Source organism: Helicoverpa zea, chromosome 15, assembly GCF_022581195.2.
Source record: "Helicoverpa zea isolate HzStark_Cry1AcR chromosome 15, ilHelZeax1.1, whole genome shotgun sequence".
NCBI lineage: Eukaryota > Metazoa > Arthropoda > Insecta > Lepidoptera > Noctuidae > Helicoverpa > Helicoverpa zea.
The window spans coordinates 7,949,622-7,957,650 of NC_061466.1; the positions used below are offsets into that span (position 1 = coordinate 7,949,622).

General features: G+C 33.2%; 1 long non-coding RNA gene across 1 annotated transcript; it reads right to left on the minus strand.

The window, feature by feature from the left end:
- Nucleotides 1–263: 263 nt before the first annotated feature.
- LOC124637182 lies at nt 264–1,877 on the minus strand. Its single transcript, XR_006985191.1, has 3 exons — nt 1,846–1,877; nt 1,131–1,273; nt 264–500 (listed from the first exon to the last, which is right to left on the minus strand). It is a non-coding gene; the product is annotated as an uncharacterized LOC124637182 (long non-coding RNA).
- Between the last annotated feature and the right edge of the window lie 6,152 nt (nt 1,878–8,029).

The following is an 8,029-nucleotide window of genomic DNA, read 5'->3' on the forward strand; positions in this document are numbered from 1 at the left end:
GTAACTACATACGTCTTACAATCGTGAACAATATTTTAATCAACATACAACCTAGCACTGGCCAGCAAATTGCAAAAAACGTAAGAAAATTTGAATTTCGCGGGCTACCCTGTAGCATCAGCCTGAAGTGTTTTTTTTTTCTTGTAGATTTTCATTTACCTACCTATAAGAAGTTTTAGCAAGATATATCCTGCCCCAAATCTTACCTACTATGGTATTCATTTCGGTTACAAACTTGAGATAGAATAAGAAAAACAAATTTGTTTTTTACAATTATATTTATTTATTAAGTATCAAATCAATTAATTTTAGTAGGAACTTATAATTAATTCAGACAAAGAGCTAGCACACTATACTAGCCAAACCTAGCTACATACACTATAATAGTATTTAAAATTCGATCATTTCCATTTTTCATCAGGTAATGTCTGTACAACTGGCAAATCTTCCACTGTATACAGCATTATTTGGTTGTTTGAGTCCGGAGTAGTATTAGAACACTGAAATATAAAATAATATCCTGATCAAACTCTAACATGGTTTTATATGACGACCACTGTCCGAGACAGTGACAGGGACTGATGGCTGAACATGCCTTCCAAAGCACAGGATAACCTATTGGACAGACAACAACCCTGGATTTGGTTCGGCCTGCATTATCCTAATCAAACTGGGAACAACTTCACAAAATGACTTTCATGCTCTAAGTATTTTCAATGGGATTCAATTCCACAACCTCTGGATCAGGTGCCAAAGCCCCAAACCACTAGACCACAGAGACAGTAATGAAATTAAAAAGTAATCATTACTAACATACATACATGAATTATAACATATATAAATGTTTTTATTAAATATTTTAATGTTAACTAGCAAATGTCACGCGATTTCACCCGTGTAGTTCCCGTTCCCGTACTATGGAGATAAACTATAGCCTATGTTACTCACGGTAAATGTAGCTTTCTAATTATAAAAGGATTTTTGAAATTGGTGCAGTAGTTTTTGAGTTTATTCATTACAAACATACACACACACACACACACACACAGAAATACAAATCTTTTCGCTTTATAATATTAGTGTAGATTTAAATGACTAATTAAGTATTAATTGTTGTTATTATTACTCACAGTGTTCTCAAAAGCATTTGACATTATATTGGTCAAAAGTTTGATTTTTGTCGTCAGCTTAGCCCGGTGTCCAATAATTGGCACTAAGTCTTTCAAGTCAGCCTCTGACAACATTTGGAGAGTCTCCACATCAATGGATTCTTCTGAAATAATATGGATAAGTTTAGTCTTTTTATCTCCGCACTAAGTCAGTTAGTCAGCTTGTTTACTAGTACCACGGGACTTTTCTTAATAAAAATAAGAGTTGGTTGGGAGAGGACAGGCCCTAGGTTATGTAGGTGCGGGGGTCAGTGGTTCATCTTTGGGTGTGGTAGGTAGGCAGTTAATAATATCATACACTAGGAAAGCAAAAGACCTGCATAAATAGTCAAACAATAGCTCATAACAGTCCATTGCTGAACATATATACGTTCTCCAATACTGCTGAGTACTGTCATAATCTCCATGTTTGGAAGAAAACGCTGCTACCCTGCCGTTTCCTGGCCTACGAAGGTACCTATTAGGCGGTAAACCTTGACATCAGTCGCCTTGTGCGACACCCTGATGTGTAGTAGTATGGTGCTTGCTTTTCTACTTTTCGGCAAAGTAGCACTACGCATCAGAAGAATGCAAAAGTGCATCTAACGGGAAATGCCCTGTTTAAAATAGTGATTTAACGAATGAAACACTACCTATTGTCCTAATTATGTAAGAAATAGAAGTGAAAAACACTCACCCAAAAATTTTGGAATGTAAGCTTCCGATCCCCAAGACCGCAGATAGTCCGAGATCGTTTTCTCTGCCGCCTCGTCTACCGGCGGCGGCTCCATTCTTGAAATCTTCTTGACGTTGCTTGATGATATATGATTCATGCATAAAATCGAAAACGCCGGCTTTCCCGCTCGCCATAGACGATGCACATTGCACAACAGACACACATCCACTACCTAGACCTACACTCGCCTCGCAAGTACCTACTCGCAACGCAACACGAGAAGAACAGGTTTCTACAGGTTACTTCCGTGACCGTGTCTGATGCAACCAAAACGTTTTGTTATGCGCAGCATAACTTTATTCACCACCTATTATATTGCTGTATTATTGAGAACCAAAAATATTCTAAAACCAACATAATCAATATTAGTTGATCACAGCCAAATTTTTTGTTTAATTTTAGTAACTTTGCAAAACAAATCTCAACAATACTATTTAGCTGGTAACAAACTAATATAGCAGACTTGAAAAACAGCAACTATTCGTTAAAAAAATAGTTTTAGTTGGGTCAACTGTAAAGTCACAAGTGTGTAGAGTATAGCAAAACATATTATGTTGCAAAGTGCCGAAACCGAATTTTGCATTGGATAACAAAAAATTTTGTAGCTTATAACCAACTCAAATAACAAAAATATTTTTGTAAAATGCAACAGAAGCAGTTGATCAATACGTAAATGAAATTCGTTTGTCTTTTATCAAGGTTTGGTTATTTGTGAATTAACTCAACTAGTTTTGTAAAATACTTTTTTCAGTGTAGGTCCAATAAAATTTACAGTAGAAGTACATTCAGTGTAAACATTTCAGGGGTTATTGTGGACTTTAGAAATTCATATAAGTATAATTATAACACTTATCTTGATAATGTACACTAGTAGGCCTACCCTTACCAAGGTTAATAAGTTTTACCAATGAGCAAATTGTCGAGCACAAACAAGGGACAAAATCATTAAACAAAAACCTACCTCCAATTTTTTTGTCATGAAAAACATCAAAGAACATGTTCTTCATGCCATTTAATGAGATCATTGAGTGTCAACAAATTGATATGGAAAACGCTTTGATCATACTAAGTGGACGCAGAGTAAGTTTCAAGAGTACACTGTGTTCAATTCCAAATTCCTAAGTGTCTTTAAAACTTCGTCCAACATGAAATATTTTTTCAGGACACAATTTTATTACAATATTCAATTCGATGTGCTGAAAACTTTATGGGAACGGAATTTTCTTTTCCTACTATTTCCTACTAAATTGCTAGTCAAAATAAAGATGTCCACAGACTAGATTTATAGAATCCTGTTTTAGATTATATGGTCTGTGGTTTGAATCGATTCGAATATGGAAGAGGTTTTACCCAATAAATGATTCAAAGTGTAATATGAGTGAGATTATGAACGAATTACATACCTAAATCTTTTCTAGTTGTTTTGTACCCTTACGTTGTAGGTAATTATTATTACTTTTAAACGGTTTTATTCTATAACACCTGCTGCTTGGACATAAAAAAGAATTATGGTTTAAAAACAAACGTAATTAAGGGTTTTATTCTAAAGTCCCAATATGTACGATCCCTTATATGATATTATATCCCTTTTATGATATTTTTACAGAAATAAGGTAATAATCAAATTGATATTTAGTTATGTAAAGATTTTTTACTAGATTCTATTTGTAAAAAAAAACTTAACTATTGTAATGTGAATATTCTAACCGAGATTCTTCTTCTTTGAGACTGATTAGTATAATAATAGTTAAGTTTAATAATCACTTTAAGACAACTTCCTTGAAATAAACACGATAATATTACAACGATAGTGACCACAAATTCAGGGTTTATATCAGTACCAGTCCTTGTCCTTCATAATGTGTGGGTCCACATAACATGAATTCCACTTAATGTTTGTATTACATCCCTAGACCTACATTAGGGACCCTGCCACTGACCTCAAGAAACGTCACTATATTATAATTATGCTAAGCTTAATGGCTGCTGGTTAAACGTTTGTAGGTATATCTACTGCGCATATGTGTGCTAATAACTTGTATTCATAAAATAAAGGGGAAATATTTTTTTCTTTGTACCCTACTAAAGACTCCGAAACTACTGAAAGGCTTTGAAAAATTACCTGACTGTTGGAAAGCTACAGTCTTCCCGAGTAACATAGTCTATATTTCATCCATTCTCACGGAACGCGAGTAAAACCGCAGGAAAACAGCAAGTTTGTGCTAATAAAACACAAAAAAAAAATATTTTAATGAAATACATACAAAATATTCGATACTTACGGATTGGAAGAACAAAAAAATAGGTAATTAATTTGCTTTAGTATAGAACAATGTATAGCAGTCGATAGTCCGTGACAATGATAAACTTACTCTTAGAACATTTTTCACGAAATAAACAGATTTCTGACACAGATACTATAGAGCTTTTCTACTAAAAATGTAATTATATTCCACTCTAAAGTATTTTTGAAGCACTTAAGTTTTTTGGACAGAATTTTAACGCAATCATCTTTAAAACTACGGTAGAGTATCTTTTAATTTTGCCATGTAAAAAGTTACAACAGTATAGTTTTTATTTTCTCATGTTTGTTACTAAGCCAAGACTTAGCCACGTCTTAAATGATTGATAACCACAACTTAGACAAGAGATTTGGCGTAAACTTCCCATTGACAAGTCCTTGATTAATTGCAGAACATTAATGAATTTACCATAGTTAAATATGACCTACATATATTATTATGTGTCATGCACATAGTTTAACATAGTATGAGAGAGTTGTAGATACATATCTCTTTTCTGTTACAGACATAATATTTTTGATAATGATCCAATTTCTATGGTAATATGCATGATTGTTTCAAAATGTGAATGACCACAATTTGTGAATGACCAAATTTGGCCACAATTTGTGATGAATATTACAAATTGTGGCCAAACAAAATGAGAAATTTAATTATAATTCCAATTAAATAATAAACTTTAGCAGATTTCTTTGAGAAAACTAAATACGAAATTCTTAGTATGCAAAGTATTGCATTTTATTTTATCTAGCAGGCGAACCGAGTTATTAGTTCCAGGAATCTATTATTCTATAATGAAGGAACTTGAATTTATTTAATAAAAGTTACTGAAGCGCAAACCAATTTGGTTTATCGAAGAATGAGTTTTATCTCCAATTACATTAGGATCAAATTCATTTGATAATTGAAATGAGATGGAAGCATGGTTTGGTGTGTGATGCTGTCAATGTGCAATTTAATTAATGGTACATCAAATTCAGGGTCGTGTCGAATTCTCAACTATATACACACACAAATATTGTGGTTGTATAATATGACATACACTGATACTCAAATCTTCACCACACATACAGTAATAACCTTTGAAATTAAAAACGGTTTCTCTCAAATTTTCTTCAAAGAATACTTTCAGCCTTCGGAGATAAAGTAGTTGATATTTATTATGACCTATCATACACCTATGGGGACGTATAGAAAAATGATTTCAACCGAATATAGTTTGACAAATTCGGATGTTAGCGAGGACTTTTCCAAGGCCGTTATATCAAATGATTTCTTTCACAAAGCAAATCAGAAGGGCCATTTTTATTATTCATTTACTCCATTTTGTATCTTCAAATATCAAAAATTGGAAAAATATTAAATAATGCCATAATTAACGATGAAAAAGAAATCCTAAATAGTTTAAGACATTGATTTAAAAAATGAGTCCAACATGACTGAATCATCAGTTATAAAGAATTGACTATCATTGGACCACAAACTTACCATCCCATCCTTCAACCACTGAACATCATCAAAAAACCCAAAAAAAAATACACTTGAAAACTCATAATCAAACTGACCTACTGTTCGTCGAGTTAAGCAACAGTTGTGAGATGCGTGAGGGGTGAAGAGGGGCGAGGGGGTGCAAAATCAATAGAGGAACCCAGCCGTGCCCCGCCCTCCAAAACGTACCCTTGATGTAGATACAAGCCTTTTTATATTACCTACGTGATTTTTCATGTGTATTTTAAGCATTTTTTTTGGGGTTCTGACCTTGATAATGATTTTGGTTGGCGTTTGTGGAGGGAAGAATTTACGTGGAAAAAATGGCGCGTGATTATAGCATAGATATGTTACGTACTTAGTTATTTAAATAAAGAAAAGCCAGTAAGTTATAAAACAATTGCTTTTAAGAGTAGGTACTCTACTCATTTTATTAGGCTTCTTCTCATATTCAGTAACTTTACCGATTATGTTACGCTAACTAGAGCAATGTTAGATCATGTAGGTACACAGATATGTACACGGTGATTTCAAGGAAGCATTACATAGACTATTTATAGCGTCAAAACTAGAAGTTGCTTTAGCAACAAAAAATCCTTTACACAGATACACAAAATAGACGGCCCACAAAGATATCAAAAGGTCAATACCATTTTTAATAACATCAAGCATCCTACGTAGCAGGTTCCTTGAAATTTGTGTAACAGACTAGCTGACACACTAATTCTCTTTCAAAAGCTATACTTGCCCACGTAGGAATTTCGACGGGGATTGTTTACTTTGCCGCCAAATGCTGTGGTCCGATCTTGTTTATAAGCCTTCTTGACCTTTATGCTACCCTGGTAACTTTGTTTACATGAGGAAGTATTATGTTGTGATATTTTGTAATAATTTGGTGAGAACTAGTTTATTACTAGAAGACATTAATAGGCTACTTTACCCCTAGGATAATACATAATGGTGTTTTCACGTACTGATAATATTTCTTCTGTCGGTACTGCTATTGATTTGACTGTACAATACATACAACGCTACCAATTACTGATTGAAAATCATCATTACTAACTTTGTTATTGTGCAGTTGCAGGGCACAAGCGTTTCATACACGGAAAATGAATAAGAATGATTTTAGTTTTTTTTTTTTTTGGTTGTATCACGATGTTAAAGTTAGTTATACTCATTTATGTGATAGTGATACAATAAGATTGAGGAATAAGTTGATTCTAATTTTTCTCAAGCGAATTCTGAAATTTTATTTCAGAACCTCATTTTGAAGTTTCCCTTTTATTATGGAGCTTGGTTACTATAATTGTCGGTTTTATGAGTGCCGGTCGCATCAAACTAGAAGTTTTATAGTTTTCGTTTTAACTTACTGATTGCTTAAATATTTGATGTGACTGACATTTGTGTTAAATGTGAAACTATCACTTTCAACTGTTTATTTTTAGAAAGTGGTTAGAAAATAAATCCTACAGTAAACAATTTGACTGTACACTATGCTTTTAGGAACCAAGAGCTAAATATATATACATACATACATGAAAGGTATTTATTTGTATATAACATTTCGCTCTTGGTAAATATTTAGCCTTAAACGAAACGCGTATTTTAATGTAAATTCTAATATATTTGTTATTCACAATATTAAATCCTCAAGATATTAAAAACAAACATTGGCACTTTAACATACCATAGTTCCTGAGTCCTAAATTCCAAGAAACTCATTACCACAGTGTCAAAATGATTACGATTTACACCGTTGTTTCCACATTAAGTTCCCAGTACGAAACTTGGGTGGCCTTAGGAGAAAGGGACCTAATAATATTTTAATTGGACCCTTGAAAACCATGGTTATTTATCGATGTTTCCCTTTGAATCACGCTAAAGTTTAATTGGAACGATTTACGTTTCAATTGTTTTGCTTCCTGCAATGGACAACAATGGAAGAAGTTGGAGTATAAAATACTTAAGTTGGTTGAAATATTAACTTTCGTAGAAAGTTTTTTTTAATAAACAGAGGAATGGAAAAAGGCGATGTTAGACAATACAGTAATGAAGCTGGTTAGAATGTTTCATGAAGTCTACAAGAAAAATAAATGTTCTTTAAACTATTAAATATTATACTGATCTTCCTATAACCATAATTCCTAGTCTCCATCAACCCTTTAAAACCAGATGCTACCCAATATGTACGTACATAAATGTATGCATAATGTATGTGAATCCTATTCGTCTTAGAATACATAATACTTCGGTCTATAGACGGGTTAAGTTTAATAGCCATGCAAACGGAATGCATCAATGCATGACAATGATGCATAGATCAATATGTTCGTTTGTGCGACCCTATTGTT